The sequence below is a fragment of the Nelumbo lutea genome, chromosome 4 (assembly GCF_056320005.1).
Source record: "Nelumbo lutea isolate HS-2025 chromosome 4, American lotus-T2T, whole genome shotgun sequence".
Classification (NCBI taxonomy): Eukaryota; Viridiplantae; Streptophyta; class Magnoliopsida; order Proteales; family Nelumbonaceae; genus Nelumbo; species Nelumbo lutea.
The window spans coordinates 61558909-61577326 of record NC_142687.1 but is presented as its reverse complement, the minus strand read 5'-3'; the positions used below and the strand labels follow the sequence as shown (position 1 = coordinate 61577326).

At 33.3% G+C, this 18418-nt stretch overlaps 1 long non-coding RNA gene and 1 pseudogene across 1 annotated transcript; one reads left to right on the top strand and one right to left on the bottom strand.

The window, feature by feature from the left end:
* The window catches only part of LOC148860839 (QWRF motif-containing protein 2-like), a 57966-nt pseudogene extending 53382 nt beyond the window's left edge, over nucleotides 1–4584 (bottom strand).
* Nucleotides 4585–16124: 11540 nt separating this feature from the next.
* On the top strand, nucleotides 16125–17239 carry LOC148860838 (uncharacterized). Its single transcript, XR_016095093.1, has 3 exons — nucleotides 16125–16263; nucleotides 16363–16456; nucleotides 17099–17239. It is a non-coding gene; the product is annotated as an uncharacterized LOC148860838 (long non-coding RNA).
* The last annotated feature ends 1179 nt before the right edge of the window (nucleotides 17240–18418 follow it).

Sequence of the window (18418 nt, the reverse complement as noted above, 5' to 3'; positions counted from 1 at the left end):
GGGTTTTAGACTTAATGAGAACTGCTTGGTTGTTTGGGGCTACATTTTCTTATGTAAATTAATCGTAACCATCATATTGAAATCTTTATTAATCGGACGGTTAAATAAGGGAATCTTGAGTTGAAATTTGGCATGTGTGCAAGGATTAAGATAAGAAGTTAGGTGAATGATTCAGATTTGAGAAAGAATTTGTTGATTGAACATCACATAGATAGAAACCATCAGAGAGGAGGTTATTTTGATGAACTGTGAATTTTTGTAGTTTGGTCATAAAATGCATCATGCAATTAACCTTTAGTTTCTTAAGTCTAGTGGTCGTGTCTAATTGGATGTTTGATGTTGATCTCAATGTTCTCATTTGTTGTATGGGTTCCATCAAAAGTAGAAATTTTGGGTTTTGACAAAGTCTCAAATTAATCTGGTAGTGTTTTCAAGTTTTAGGATTTAAAGTTAGGTATGAAGTGGTAGAGTGAAGGAAGCGAGCAAAAATTAAGTATTGACAACCAACATATCATACCCTCGAATAACGTTAAAATGTCCCTTTGTGATCCACAGATCCCATAACCAATGGCCTGAATGCTTGTCTGATTTCTTATGCCTCAAATGATGATATTTCAGAGTCCAAATAGGTGAGGTTAATATGCTTCAAGTAAGATATGAATAGTGATTCAGTGATGGCATCATAGGAAGAGGAATAAGCATTAAAAGAGAGAACTATGATATTTTCATACAAGCAACATCAATAAGAGCAAAAGCAATATCAATAGACAAAAGACAAGAACGCAGAGAATTGGGAAGAAGAAGATGAATCATATCCTAGAATGAAGCTTGACACTTTCATACTTAGGTGCAATTTAATGTTGTAACATGACACTTCCCTTCCATTGTATATGCTTGTTTTGTTGACAAAAATACTTTTGTCAATAAGTAGAGGAGCTATCTTTGGACTAGAAAAAAAAAAAAAAAAAAAAAAAAAAAGACAAGGCCCATTTCACCAGCATAGAAACAAATTTTGTTTATGTAGATACATGGATTTAGAACCTATGGAGACTATGTTGTAAATACCCAAATAAGTAACTACAACACAATCACATTGTACTGTAAACCCAAAACACCACACTAAATCTAAGGTAGCCCCTACTTATTGATGGAAGTATTTTACTATTTGTGTTTACCGTGTGAAGAAGGAACAACTTTTGAATGTAGTAATGGATTTGAGCTAATTCCTAGTTGTAATTTCCATATCTGTAAGGTAATAAGTTCCACAACTTTTCTTAGCTAGAAAAATGATGGATCCATACATCATGTGCAATTGAAGCGCAAGAATTTTTTCCATGGTTGCTTAGATGAAAATTAATTTGAAGTTTGCCTACTTCTTAATTATATCCCAACTCATTAGAGAATTATGATTGAATAATGAGATTTTGACAACAAAAAAAAATTCTTTGAGAGGAAGGTAAAATCATTGTAGTGATAGTGATAATATATGAGTATCTTATATTGCAACAAAGAGAGAGAGAGAGAGAGAGAGAGAGAGAGAGATTTGAATTATTGGAAATAGAGAATTCAAAAGGGAATCGCAAGATATGATGGAGGCAGAAAATACATATTCGTTTGGATCTGAAATAGGCGTAATTCCCTCTTATCTTTAGTATGGGCATTGATCTTAATGTTTTGAAGTTTGTGCTTGGTAATACATTTTGTTTAGATTTAAAACTCTTTTGTATGTATTCGTATATGTAGTTATGTTCTCTAGTCAACGAAATTATTCTGTTTCAAAAATTCAAAGAATTAGTTGGGCAAAAATGACCAGTGATTTTGATATTCATAGTTGTGACAAGGGAGGTCTTTGTCTAATTTAAAAGGGTAAAATACAAAAACCTCCCTTGAAGTTTTTGATAATCATAAAAACCTCCCCTATAGTTTCATTTTAGCAAAAATATCCCCTTTATTTTTGAAAAATTCATCAAATACCTCGCTTCTGTCAATGACCAAGAGGGAAAATGTTAAAGAGATGATCATTTTTGTTCAAAATACCTATTTTACCTTTTCACGAATTAATGTGCATCTGAAACACTATTCATCTTCTTCCTCACCACGCACAATGATGATAGAATGGTGGTGCACTCCTGCCTCCAACCTTCCCTCTTCTTGAATTTTCCTCTAATTCTCTCACTCTCCACCAACACGAAATAACACTATTCATCACTTCCCTCTCTCTATCATTCTTCAATATTCATCAATGGCATCTCTACGTCTCCTCTTGCTCTCCTTATTCTTCTTTTTTCTATCTAAGGCTTCCCCACGAGCCACTTTGTTTCTTCCTCATCACGAAAGATGGTGCAACCTACAGATATCTGACAATGTCCTGCTACCAGTAGTGGAGATGGTTCGAGGAGATGATATCGGACTATCGCTAAAACTAATGGTTTCTTGGATGAAATAAGTTCTGGTGGAGTAGTCATCCTTGAACTAGTGTTTAATGGAGATCAAGGTGCTGGCCAAATGGGTCAAGTTAATATTCTCAAATATTCTCAAGATCCTTTGCAAGGAATCGGTGGACCAATCAATGACTAGGACAAGAACAAAGAGGATGAAAGAGGCTTTACAAGGCTTAATCACGAAAGTGCATGACAAAGAGGTTGTTCTATAAGATTCTAAGACTGTTCAGGAAGTGTCCAAAGCTTCACCAAGGATAATCACCTATCTTTATGTGCAAAATGATGAGCAAGGCTTGGATCTTGAAGAACAAGCTGGTAATCCATGACATAAGATGTATTGATGGGCTTGGCGCATGGGCATGATAAGAAAAGGCCCAATTTGCATGCTAAAATGTATTGATGGGCTTTATGGGCTTATTGGGCTTGTTTTGTCTTGTTTTGGTTTACGTTGACTTTTCTATGCTTAGTTGTCATGAGTTGTAGTCTTTTAGAAGGATTTCTATTTCAAAGCATATTTGCTTTCCTAAATTAAAGGGATCATCATTAGTTAGGAGTTTCCTTATAAGATTAGAAGTTTCTTTATAAGATAATGATGTTTACATGTCTATATAATGTAACACGAAAATCAATCAATAATATAGAGGTATTTTCAGCAAGCTTAGCTTTGCCTTTTTGTGTTCTTGGTAGAGTACAATATCTTGACTTACCAAGGGAGTGATCAACCTTTGTGGCGTCTTCAAGATTAGAGTCTTTATGGACTTAGTTTCCTTAAAGTTCTAATCTGATCAACTACAGCTTGCTTTCTAACTTCTGGGTGCGCATAACAACTTGATTCAAGAGTTCCTAGAGCGGTCGTCTAGTGAGTTCTTATTAGTGTTCGTCGACCAGGGTCTTGTAAATGCCACAACCGGCTATTTGTTTCCTGCCAAAACCTAGTAGAGACACTAATTCCATGAGGCCCAATCCGAGCTTGAGAAACCCCATTGTGCTCCTGTACTCCAGAAGTTCTGTCGGAGGAGCCACTCTTAGTATCAGATGCAGTGAGGTCGGAGGGAACTGATGACCCATTTTTTGAATTGGCATCCATTGCAAACTGGTTCCTGTAAGCCAAAGCAATGGTAAGGAGATCAACAGAAGGTGTGAATCGACAAAGAGAAATGAAGGAATAGAGAACGACCTAAAGAACTACAGAAATGGCGAGAGCGAGATCGAACACAATTACTGTCTTCAATTTTTCTTACGTCCTTTCCCTGAGGACTCGTACAAGAAAAGCAACTCATTTGTATAATACAAACTTTGCAAGGGAAAAAAAGGGGATGCAAGAACCCTAGACCAAATTCTTAAAAAAAAACAAATTTTTGCCAGACAAATCAAAAGAGAAAATTCAAGACCAAGAATGCACCTATGTTCTCCTCCTAGAAAAAGAAATCAACTCAAGGTCTTAAAAGACCAGATTTAGTTGGAAATAGAATATTGAAATGAAAACAAAAGGAGAGCCAGAGAAAGATTGCCGAGAAAAGAATGAATTATGACTTTAACCCCCATGTAGTTTTGGAAAAAAAAAAACCTGCGGTTACAAACCTCAACAGGAGGTTTGTGGAATTGGCATCCATTGCATGCTGAATAGTCTTTACAAAGTCGACAATGCTTGAATCACGATGTAATCTACAATCAAACGATGCCCTCCTACCTTCATCAATCATTGATTGTTGTAATGCACGAGCCACAATTCTAGATCCAATGAGTTTTTTCTTGTCAATAATGTAATCTGAACTTCTTGTTAAAGGATTTGTCATTCTAGTTCTGCCTAACCAACATTGCTGATCAATGGGTTTTGAGTTCTCCATCCAATCTATTCCTCCAAGACCATCAGCCTTCCCTCTCAATGGTGTTGTCCTCCTCCGCTCTGATGTAGCCTTTCTCGTATTACTCAAATTGGGCGTTGAAGAAGGGGACATGTACCTAGAAGTGATTTCTTAGGATTTCGGTCACCGAGAACCAACAACGCCATTGTCCTTTTCAAAAGGTAATAGGGGAAGTCTTTTTGGATTTCGATGAATCTATTCTTGTTGTGAGGAGGCAAGCGGAGTGCCTTGATGGAGAGGTCTATTGCAATCTTCTGGAGGGGGGAGTGCACCGCCATTCTACTGCAATGCGTGTGAGGAAGAAGATGAATAGTGTTCGAGCGGATCACAGAGAGATGGATAAAATAGGTATTTTGAAAAAAATGATAATCTCTTTAACGTTTTCCTTCTTGGTCATTGATGTAAGGGAGGTATTTGTTGAATTTTTTCAAAAATATAGAGGTTAAGTTAAAATGAAACTGTAGAGGAGGTTTTTATGATTGCCAAAAACTTCAGGGGAGATTTTTATATTTTACCCAATTTAAAAAGTGAAAGAATGTTTTAATATTTAAGAGAAACATTGGAAGAGTTTTAATTCTTTTACCCTGCGTTTTGAAATGAAAGATATTAATGATGTGGCAAAATATGATTGGATGGTCCAATAAATTTTTTTTACTAAGGGTTAGAGGATATGAGCCTATAGAACTCAGGATTTGTTTGGACCGATCTTGACTATACCTAATTTGTAATGACTGGCATGGTATCACCCCTTAACCTAGTTATTGGTTAGCTTGTTTCTATAATTCCTCTTATTCGAAGAGAAAGTTCCTTTTGACGATAGATAAAAAAAGCCTATTTCACTATTTCATAGAATCTCAAACATTTACGTGATAAAATGCTAAGCTCCATTTGGTTTGTGGGATGGCAAGGGGAATTATGAAATATTTTGGAAAATTCCTCTCTTCCCATGTTTAGCTTGTGGGATGTCATGAGGTGGGATTTTTGGTATGTGGAGTCCCACCATTTTTTTTTTTTTGGGAGGGGGGGGGGGACAAGTGGGAATTTAGGATTAATTTAGGAGAAGAAAAACACCTTTCTTGTAGTATTTGAAAGAGTTAATACTAGAACCATGACCCATAAATAAATTATTAATTATTTAATTTAATTAAAATAGATAACTTTTCAATAAAAAATAATTTCATGATTTAAAATTACCAATTAAATCATGGGTATTAATAAAATGTAATATTAATAACAACTTATAAACTAATAAAATGTAACATGTTAATTCATTAACTAATAATGGATTTTAAACAATTAACATCTATAAAATACTAAATGATTAAAAAGTATTATTAACTAATACTTAATTAATTCTTAATTAATAATTGGGTAAAATATAAAAACATATCCTGAAGTTTTTTAACAATCATAAAAACCTCCTTGGGGTTTCACTTTAATAAAATCCTTCCCTGAACTTTTGGAAAACCAAACACATACCTCCCTTTTGTCACTAACCAGATGGAAAATTGTCAAGTTACAAAATTACCCCTAACTAATTATGAGGAGGACATAAGCATTATATTTTTAAAATGTCAAAAATGTCCTTCACTTGATTCACTCAACTTTAGATAAACATTTGTTACACCAGTCACAATTGATGATAAAGGAAAGAAATAGAGCGTCAAATATAGTTGGCGATAAGGATGGAGTAATGAGAAAGAACAACTATAGCTGAGGACATGGAAAATTACCCAACAATAGCACAATAGTCTTTTGCTAAGGCCAGAGAGAATGGAAAAGCTAAATGAGAAGGCTAAGGAGTTGGTTGCCACGACACCCGAACATGGAGTTCAAAGGAAAATTGAGCATGGAATGGAGAAAGGCCCCACTACCGAGGCCACCTGCCTAGAAGAGTCCATTTTAATTAGCAATCTCTCTTTGGGCCTTCCAATTTTTCACTTCTTAAGCTATTGATGCTGACATGGTGTGTTAAATTTTTCTAAAATATATTTTTTTACCCTTGAAATGAATCAATTTTGATTACTTTGATTTCTGTTTTGGTTGGTTGTTTGGTGGTGGTGATGGAATTCACCTCAGCCCCCACAAGCCACAAGGAGGTGCCCCACAACTAGAAGTGTAAATCGGCCTTGGACCTGCCCGAACGGCCTGGCACAATGGTTCATGGGCTGTGCTAGGTTCGGCACGATCATGTGGGCCGTGTTGGGCCTGGGATTTTAGGTCAACGAGCCAGCATGGCACGACCCAACCCGTAGCCTGGCCCAGCATGGCCCATATATATTATTTATATATATTTAATTTATATTATATATATTTTATATAATATTATATAAATTATAATTATATAATAATATATAGTATATAATATATTAATAAAATAAATAATTTTTTAAATTTTACTATACTAATTTATTTAATTATTATATATATAAGCAATTGTATACACAAAATTCGTATAAAATTAAAATTTTAACTTTTTTATCAATTTTTTTAAATAAATAGCTTTGGCCCGATACTGGGCTATGGGCCGTGCTGGGCTGACCCCCAAAAATTTCATTGGGTGCCATGTATTGAGAACATCTCTTGATGATAGTACAAGAAATGATAAGGAATCATTAGAAGATGTTCTGGTTGGGATGTGCTGTAAGACATTGTGAGGCACTGATTTGAACTAGTGGCGGCATGAGTTCTACTTGTGCTTCCATGATTCCATCTCATGTTTGAAGAGAAGAAAAGAATTGATGTGATGCAAATAGTCAAAGTGAAAAAATACCTCATTGATCTATTCACTTCATAGAAATCTTGTACTTCGCCTCTTTATGTTCTGATAATTGATAAGAATCTGTTCATTCTCATTAAACTGAGTAATTAGCTTTTAGAAACGGTTACAAAACCAAAACTCACTCACAACCTCTTTTCTTATGAGTCATGGCAAGCCTGACCTCCTGTATGTTTTTGTATTTCAAGTCCACCTTCAATAGGTGATCTTGTCTTCTAGGGTTCCAGAAATGAGCTAGATACCCATCTCAGGTCCCTTTATGAAAAACTCAATTGTTAGATTGCGTAAGCGGTTACTACCTTCAACTGTGTGATTGATTCAGGTCTCATGCCTTACAAAGTAACCTTTAAATGATCTATAATTTCTTCTTGTGCTCTCATGAAAGTCTATGGTTTGTTGAATATTGCTTCTCTTCTTGACTTGGAGTTTCAGGGGTGGGAGATTGAAAGAGAAGAAAGAGGACGACAAATGGTGATTTAGGTTCAAGTTTCTTTTACACTAACCTATGCCTTTCTCTTCCTCTCCCTACTTTTTTCTTCAAACCAAACATAGCCTTAGTATTATTTTAGTAAAGGGTTTGACTATGATATGGAAAAGATATGGTATCGGAAAAATTATATCCAAAAAACTATCATATCTTATGTGAAATCATATACAAAAGGGAGGTATGTATTGGGTTTTTTAAAAGTTCAAGGAGGTTTTTGTTGAAGTGACAGTTCATGGGAGGTTTTTATATTCTACCCTTAGTAATTAATTATATATTTATCAGTATTATTTAATTATAAAATTATTTTATTAAAATATTACTGATTAATCTATATATATATATATATATAGATTATATATATTAAAACAAAGTGGTCAAGAAATTTTCTCCTTTTTTTTTGAAATTTTTATTTTTTTATTCCATGTCATTTTTTTAAAGAACTAATGAGATGCTCTCCTTCCCAAACAATCTATTCTCCTAAAATTTATCCTAAATTACCTCCCCACTTTTTGCTAAATCATCTCCAATTCCTATTTATCTCCTAACTTATCTCCACTATTTTCAAAACCAGACTAGATCGAACGGTCAGATCGGAAAAATCAGGAACCGGTCACTGGTTCATTTTTAAAAACCATGCTTATCTCTAATTTACAAGAGAACTAACGGGGACCCATGCGATGTGCAGGATTTTATATTTCTAAAACACATAAAACACATAAGAGAGTATACAATTGTTTTATATTTCTAATTTTTTAAATAATGATTAATTATTTATATTTTATAATACTTTTTATAACATTCTAAAATGCAAAAATAGCAATAATTTATTTCAGCTAAGCTTGTTCATTGAACTGATTTAACCAACCAGCCCAACCAACTCGACCCGAATTGCTTAGTTTCTAATATTTTCGGTTGAAATTGGGATCAGTTTCATTATGGCCATTTGTAAAATGACCAAAATCGAATGACCTAATCACAAATATATATTAATATTTTTATATTTTAAATATAATTTTTAATATGGAAAAGGGGTGAAATTCCCATATTTATTAGTCTCAAATATGTTATATTATAAATTTATTTTTTAATAATGTTAATATAATTTTTAAAATTTAAAATTAAGTTTTCAATATAATCTTTTAAACCAATTGAGCAAACTGAAAATTAACCCAAACCAATACAACTCGATTTAGTTGGTTTTCACTACTAGTCAGTAGATTTCGGGTAACCAACTCCCCAACCTAACCATATCAATTTGGTTGGCCAAATAGCCTACAATCGAACTAAACCAGGTTGTGATTAACACTCATAATTTCATCTAAATTAATATTTTAATCTCTAATAAATAAAAGTAGTTTAATCAACATTAATAATTAAAAATTTATAGTGAAAATGCATAATAATTGAAAATAGATTGATAATGAAAATAAAATAGATAACTAATAAAAATAAAAATTACAAAAATAATAAAAATACTAAAAATATATTAAGTTATTCATGAATATTGTAATCTAAAAAATACAATAAATATAATAAGTATAATATATTAAATTTAAAATGTTAAATAACAGTAGTTTAATATCCAGTAATTATTAAAAAAATTTGTTAAATAACAAAACAAATATAGATTTATACATAATTATTGACAATATATTTATAAAAACTATAACTAATTGATGAAAATACAAAAAAATATTAATTTTAGTACAATAATTATAGATTAAGATCTTAAAATCATTATTAATGAATATTATTTTTTCAAAGTTATTTTTCTAGAATTATTAATTGATACAAGTGAAATTGGTTATTTAAAATATTATCTAGTTATTTAAATAATATCCTTATTTAAATTTTGTAATTTTAATTATTAATTTAATTTAATAATCTATAAAACTATAATTTATTCTATTATTACATAATTTCATTAATAATTTTGTAAAAAATTTAAATTATTATTAATTATAATATTATGTTATGATTTTTTATTTTAATTTTTAAATTTATTACATAATTTCGTTATCTTAACTATTTAAAATATAGTTAGGTTATAGTTTTTTTTCTTTAAAATATTTAGTTATTTACATATTTAAATAGTATATAAAATATTTAAAAATACTCTTTATTTGATATTTAAGATATTTAGCTATTGAAACATTTAAATAATATTTTATTATTTTAATGTTAAATTTCTGTTATTTAAATAAAAACTTATGCACTAACAATATAAATTATGATTTTCCATATTATTCAAATAACAGAAATTTAACATTAAAATAATAAAATATTATTTAAATATTTCAATAACTAAATAACTTAAATATCAAATAATGAGTATTTTTAAATATTTTATATACAATTTAATTTTTTTAAAGAATGAAAATTTTAACATAACTATATTTTAAATAGTTAAAATAACGACATTATGTAATAAATTAAAAAAATTAAAATAAAAATCATAACATAATATTATAATTAATAATAATTTAAAGTGTTTACAAAGTTAATAATGAAATTATATAATAATAGAATAAATTGTAATTTTATAGATTATTAAATTTAATTAATAATTAAAAATACAAAATTTAAATAAGAATATTATTTAAATAACTAAATAATATTTCAAATAACCAATTTCATTTATATAAATTAATAATTCTAGAAAAATAACTTTCAAAAAATAATATTCATTAATAATGATATTAAGATCTTAATCTATATTTATTATATATTTAATATACTAAAATTAATAATTTTTGTATTTTCAGCAATTATTTATAGTTTTTAAAAATATATTGTCAATAATTATGTATAAATCCACTCCTAATTACTAGATATTAAACTATTGTTATTTAACTATTAAATTTAATATATTATACTTATTGTATTTATTGTATTTTTGAGATTACAATATTTATGACCAACTTAATATATTTTCAGTATTTTTAGTATTTTTGTAATTATTTTATTTTTATTAGTTATCTATTTTATTTTCATTACCAATATATTTTCAAATATTATGCATTTTTGCTATAAATTTTTAATAATTATTTTTGATTAAACTAATTTTATTTATTAGAGATTAAAATATTAATTCAGATGAAATTAGGAGTGCTGATCATAACCTGGTTTAATTCAGTTGTAGGCTACTTGGTCAACCAAATCGACATGGTCAGGTTGGGGATTTGGTTACCCGAAATCTACTGACCATTAGTGAAAACCAACTAAATTGGGTTGTATTGATTTGGGTTAATTTTTGGTTTGCTCAATTGGATTAAAAAATTATATTGAAAACTTAATTTTAAATTTTAAAAATTACATTAACATTATTAAAAAATAAACTTATAATATAACATATTTGAAACTAATAAATATGGGAATTTCACCTCTTTTCCATATTAAAAAATTATATTTAAAAAAATATTAATATATATCTATGATTGGGTCATTCGATTTTGGTCAATTTACAAATGGCCACAACAAAACCGATCCCAATTTCAATCTAAAATATTAGTATCTGGGCAATTCGGGTGTTGGTTGGTTAAATCAGTTCAATGAACAAGCTTAGCTGAAATAAATTATTTCTAATTTTGTATTTTAAAATGTTATTAAAAGTTATAAATATAAATAATTAATCATTATTTTAAAAAGTTAGAAATATAAAACAATTGTATACTCTTATGTGTTTTATTGTTTAGCTTTCCTTAACAAATTCCATGCATTGCACGGGTCCTCGCTAGTTAATTAATTAATAAATGTTATTAGAATTGATTCTCCCACTATCTTTCCTTTTTAATAAAAATTGGAAGTCTGGAACATAAAAAATATCTACTCATTTTTTCTTTTTTTTCCATCCCTTTCTAACCTTTCCCATTTCGTCAAAATCTTCCCACAAATCAAACGTAGCCTAAGGTATGAATGGCAACGGGGCGGGTTTGAGGCGGGGATTTCACTCCCCATCCTCGATCACGACCCCCAAATTACCCTCTATCCCCATCCCTGATCCCCGGCAGGGAAAGGAATCTCCACTCCATCCCCGACCCTGATGGGGATGAATTCCTCGTCGGAGACCCAAATCCCCGACGGAGTGAGAGGTTGAGACAAAGAGATTGAGATTGAGAGAGAGAAAGAGAGAGAGAGAGAGAGAGAGAGGACCATTGGGATAGTTAAGATCGGCGAGGAGAGAGAGTTCGATGGGTGACGACGTCACGACGACGACAGTTAGCGACGATAGGCGAAAGTTAGAAGGACTGACGACTGGAACTCTTCTTTATCTATTCTCTATACTCGAGAAGGCACGAAGCTAGGGATTTGAGTCTTCTGCAGTGACGGGGGGCGACAATGACGGCGGTCAGCGAATCAGTGACGAAGAGTCAAAGACGAGGGCAAGCATGAAGCTAGGGTTCACGGGTTTAGTTGTTCTAGATGCAAAGTTGAGAGTTCTCGACTTCTCTCTTCTCTCTGTCGTGGGTTTTAGTTTAGTGTTTTACACTTTTACTATTTTTCAAGTTTTAATAATTAATATTTTAAAAACAAATAATATTATATAAATATTTAGATTTATAATATATTATATATATCATATATGATTATATATAAATATTAATTAGAGATGGGTTGGGGCGGGGATTGCATTCCCCGTCCCGTCCCCAATCGGGAATTCAGGGTAGCCTCATCCCAACCCTGACCCGAACCCTGCCAAGGTAACCCATCCCCGAGTACCCGTCGGGGACGGGAAAATTGCCACCCCTATCCTAAGGTTTTAAAAATGACATATTCCTAAACGGTGGATAATCTGTTTGTATTTGATGTGGCAACCAAATCTTATTTCTTTGATTTTGGTTGGGTTTCTTCGCAAAAATCTAATTGCCAAAACTTGTCCGTTGCTTTTCAAACATCTCATTAATTATTAACACTTGCCCGCTCTTCTTGACTTCACGAAGTACCATAACTTCGATTTAGCACAGACCTCATTGGTCGTCCATAGCTTCATACTGTAGATCTTAGAATGCTCATCTATGTCGCAGGGAAGAGCCCTCTCCACCACCTGATATTGGTGAAACCTAAAAGTCATGAGAGGAGAAGATATATTAAAACCCTAGAAGCTTCTTTTTCTCTCCTTAGTAGTTTAGTGAGTCTTGTTGAGATGACTCTCAAGTCTTAATGGCAACTTAGAGATTGTAACAGCGACCATCAACTCTTCCGATCTCTTATCTCTTTGCACCGACAATGTCTAAGTGCTATTTGAACCGATAACCACCACTACGTGATTCTGCAATACTCCATATCTCTTGTAACCGCGACCTTAGGCTTGTAGCAGCAACTTCCACCCAGCTGAATCGGGGTAGGCTCTCTTGGATCTTGCAAATTCCATCGAAACCGAATATGTATTAGTGAGGTTTCTGTTTTGTGTCTTAGTGGATAGCGCAATCCCTTGCCCGTGGAAGTTATGCCACATGAAATCTCTTGGAGTTTCACTCAAGCAAGCCTGGAGTTAGGGTGTTTCTACATAAACATCTTTTAAATTTTGAGTCTAGAAATTTGAAAGTAGAGAGTAGATGTACGGTATGGATTGTTAAAGAAGTCAGAAGGAGATCCAAAGACATTACTTGGAGAAAATTAGTTTTGCTTTTGTGTAGCACTGAAGCCATCAAGGGAAACTGAAGAGTGGGACGAGACTTCTACAAAGAAACTGAAGAGCTTTGAGACAAAGAAGGGCGTCGCTCTTAAGCCTGGGGTACATTATAAATCCTTACTCTATCTTTTTATCTTTCCTACTAAACCCTAGTTTCTACTTTCTATTTCTTCCTCTTTTGGTGTTATTGTTTCATTTTCTTGGGTACTAGTAATCTAAATCTGTAGTTTGAATGTGGTAGATATCGTTGTGGGAATGTGCAATTTGTTAGGAATCACATCATGGATCTCTGTGAGTAAAATATCTTGAGCTTCAGTGCTTCTTTGATCTCTTTTCGTGATTTGTTTTGTGATTATTTTTTTGGTTTTGCTTGATCAGGCAATGAGCGCCAGGTGAAACAAGCAGGCGCATTGATAGAGTGTACCCTTGCTTGAGGTATGTATGAATATGTCAATGTCTATTTCTTTGATTTCTATAACCATAGATCGTAAGGAAAAAACCACAAAAACAAAATAACGAACAAAATATTCACACAGGGCGGCATTCAGTGAGTTTTTTTTTCTTTTTTTTTATTGGCAACACAAAATAAATCTTTCATAATTTTAATCCAGAATGTATGATTTTAAAGAAAAATATTTCGATGGTGGTCAATAGTTCTGTTTGAACTCTCTAAAAAAATGATCCATGGACGGAATGGTCTAAAGACTCATGCAAGCTTTTGCTGTAAGCCCTCTTATGTAGGAGCCATCAAATTATGGGTACTAATATTTTAGTATTTGCTATATGGTAAATATTCAAAGTCCCAATCAACAACTTTGGGTCCCTTGTCTCCATATACGAGCCAATCTGTTCATCCTAATCTTCTTTAATGGAAAACAAGGATGATGTGCCTAAAGGAGATAAGCTTCTTGTAGGCTCTTGTTATTGCAAGGTGCCTCTCCACCTGCCAAGTATCTCTCTCACCAATTAGGCTTCCATGCATTGCCTCATTGGATTTGTAGGCTTTTGTGGAAGTTGTTACCATGGGGTTCTTATATGTGGTGCATAATTCATTTAGGGAAGGTTTCCCCTAAATCAAAGATTCAATGTGCTTGGGTTGGTGGGGTTGTCTTCCTAGGGAATTAAACATTGGTCTTAGGATTGTTAACTTTTCAATTGCTTGACCTTCATCAACCTGGCTCTTTTAGAAGAAATGGATGAAAAATAAAACAAATTTGATGCTACTTATGAATTATGGCTTAGAATATTACTGGTGGATTTTATCTTCCCCCAAGAACTCCATTTATATTTCTATATATATATATATATATATATACAGAAAAATAGGAGAACGAGAGATACTTGATTCCTAACTCCTAAGTTTTATTCAAAACTAATTTGTAAGCTTTTATTAATGGCTTAGTTGCTTACCCTTGCATAAAGACACGAATATGACTAACAACAACAAAGAAACTTATACTTCTTTCTATATATGGATAGAACCCACAACTCCTTTTATGTGGTAGTAAAAAGAAGCTTGCCTTGGAGTTTTAAAGAACACGAGGATCAAAGGCTGATTTTTTCTAATACTAAACAAACCACAATCAATGGAATTCCTAAAGTTGTTTTTTGAAGATGAATAAAAGGGAAAATTCCCGATTAGTACCCTGTACTTTGGGCCTAGTGCCACTTTGGTCCTTGAACTTTAAAATGCGACAATTTAGTATTCAAACTTTCGAAATGTGCCAACCGAGTACCTGTCATTGGTCAGCTGTTAAGTGGCATGCAAAAGGACACAAATGCCCTTCGAGTGTCATTCAGTTTTCTTTATCAACCATTAGAACTAGTTTTCCTCCTTCTCCCACCACTCCAACAACCATCGATAAATCTAACTCATTCAATCATATCCACCATCCCCACATGCTCAGGAAATGCACCTAACATTTTCTCATCTCCATTAGAGCCACTCAATTCCAACCCTTTCATAATGAGCAGGATACTTATTTCTGTAGAAGAAGATGATGAACAGCGTTTTGAAGGGTAATTTTATCATTTTCAAAATATTTAATACACACATGCCATCACGTGATACACATAGTTGACGATCTGTTAACAATAGGATTGGCACATTTTAAAGTTCGGGGACCAAAGTGGCACTAGACCCAAAGTACTTGGTACTAATCGAGAATCCTAAATAAAATATAAAATTTATTCAAAGAAGAAGAACAAGGTATAGAAAAGGTGATGAGAAATCACCTATACCCAAAAATTATCCATAGATTTCTATTTCTATTTACTTAATTATTATCCATTGATTTATTGAGATCTTGTGTCTATCCCAAGTCCAACGACGGATTTCAATGGAAAGCTAATGGAAGGAGGTCTTTGTCTCATGGTCATAGTACAAGGGGTCTTTGTCGCAAAATAAAGTACAGGGGGGTCTTTTTCATAGACCTATAATATAGGGAGGTCTTTGTAATTTACCCAAAAAGTAATTTAAGCACCAATAATTTAACAATGATATGATTTTAAAAATGATGAAATAGAACCACGCAGTTTACTCATATAGTTGGGATGAGCTTGAATCTCTGCCCGAAGAAGATTTTGGGACTTAAACAAATATTTTGTGCCTTACCACAAAAATAATTAAATATAAACTAACAATATTTCTTCTACACGAAGTACATACATATATATGCATCAGTGGATAAGTGATTAAAGGTAAAGTGGGCTTGGGTCAAGTTCTTATTTTATTGTTAAATCCAAGCACAGCCCAAAGCTAGAAGATACAAGAAGTCCAATCGGTGCCAAGACACTGAAGTAGAAACTAGAAAGTAGAAACCAACGGTTTTATTGAAAATTTTTTGAGCGGTTTTATTGAATGTTACTTCCCTGTAATATGAAAAATCAAAGTGAACCTGTGAACGAAAGAGGGAATCGATTTACCTTCAAAACAGGGGATCTCTTCCCTACCCTAAATTGTGAATTATGACCGTTAAGAGTGTCTCGTTGTTCTTTTCCCAACGGCACTGAAGTGAGAAGGACTCGCCAATAGAGATATTATCCTAGGGCACAGAACGGTAAGGCCTTATTCACAATTCCAGTTCTTGACATATCCCTGTTTCACTGATGATCGCCGAATGAAGTTATTAGTTCTTTCTCTTTGGGTCTTCTTCAAGATCTGGTTTCTTCATCACAGTCTTTCTGCGGCACTGAACAACAGGTTTAGACAGATCTAGTTCTTAAGAGAGCCTTGTTTCACAATCTCGCCGGGTAAGGTTATTGGCTCGATAGTGCTCGCTCTTCTTAAGATCTTCCATTGATCTATTTTCTTTCTAATTTCTTATACAACGAAAAATGCATTGATCTGTTCCATTGGTTCTGGTTTTTTGTAGTTTCCATTTTTTGTCTTTGAATGGAGATTTGAACGGCTTCACTTTTGATTTTAGTTAGGTTACCCTCATTTTTTTTTGGTTTGGAGAACTTGCTTAGTTTGATTTCAACTTGCTTACTCTCTGCCTCGAAAGAAAATCTCTAGTTCTTTTGATTGGCTAATCGGTAGGCCTATTTACCTTTTTGCTTTCTTCTTTTTTCTTCCTTCTATTCCGAAGTCTATGCTTCTGTTCTGGCTTAATTTCATATAAGTATAGTTATAGATGTATAATGCTTATCAGTGGCATCGGGTTTAGTGTTCACAGTAACTATTTAGAAGACCTTCCAGTGTACCTTTTTGTTCAATTCAGGTTTCACAGAACTCTGTCAAGATAATTTCATTGTGTCCCATATTGTGATCTTTCTTTCTCGTTTTATCTATTGTTTGAATTTCTGGGTTAAGCAGTGTTTCAAAGGATTCTATTTAGAATTATTTTTAACTGTGTTATTTATATTTGGCTTGCTACCTGCATTGAAGCCCAGCTATGAAAGGAGGGAAGAAGAGAGGAAGATGAAGAGACAAAACAGGCTTGGTTGTGTGGTTTGCAAGGCAGTGTAGTCTCTACAAGAGAAGTTAAGGCAACTGAGGTTCCCAAGAAAAAAAGAGAAAAAAGAGGATGATTTAAACACTTGGGGAAAGTCTGCATGGCAAGGTGGGCTGAGGGATGGCAGGTCCTATGCTTAGTCGGTGACAGGGGAATTAAATGGAGACGGGCTTGTTCCAGTTCAAATTTCAAAACAAAATGAACAAAGGTCGGCAAGGTTTCAGGGTTCAAGCCAATCCTGTGAGCTGGTTCAGTCTGGTCCAATGAACTGAGGCTAGTCAACCAGTCACATGTTGTTTTAAGTAAACACGTGACTGGCAAAGGGATAGAGTGTTGGGCCAAGGCCCATCAGGATCTAATGGGTCTAGGCAAGTGAATGGGCTGACTTTTTTAAATCGGGTGGACTCAGACCTTAGAAAGCCACGCGCCCTTTTAAGTAGGCACGTGACCAACGGAGATGGGGAGATGATGGACCAAAATGATAGTCTATCATCGTCTCCCTCCAGCAATTTGCAACCAACGCCTGCAGGAAGTAGGGTTAGCCGCAGTAGTGCGGAAAATCTGAACTAGGCATGTTGCTGATAAAACTGAGGAAGGGGTAATTTGGCAGCTAAGGAATGAATTCAGGCACTTCAAATAGCTTTCTAGAGATATGCTTATCCAAATAAGATGGATTAGAAGATCTGCAAACAGCATGGCAGATGGCCTAGCTAAACAAGGAATTCAGAGACAACCAATGTTTTGGGCTCATGTGAAAATTTGGGCTAGCTTTTTGGGTTTGTTGTTTTTTTTTACAACCTCTAGTTGCATCTTTCTATTCTAAATTAATATTTCAATTTTTCTGTTGCTGATCAAAAAAAAAAAAAATTGCTTATCATGTTACTTTGAACAGTGAAAGAAATGGGGCATTTTACCTCTTCTGACCGCACTATATAGCCCTCCCCCTCCCCCATAACAGAAATATTTTCCTTCAATTCAGTCCTACATCCCAAACATCCTAAAGACCACCACTTTATATTACATTCTATCATTTATGGGCGATAATTGGTGACAGTTGCTGCATTACATACTAATACGATTATATGCCCATTACTCGCTCTGTCTCGGAATCAAAGCATCTATTGGCCAACATAAAATAGAGTTACACATAATACACCTTTACACATATCATAGAAAGATCATTTGCTAGATCCTTCCACTAATGATCTCTTCGAGATTGTAAAAGATGGCATTCTTCTATGGTGATTTCCCTGTTAAA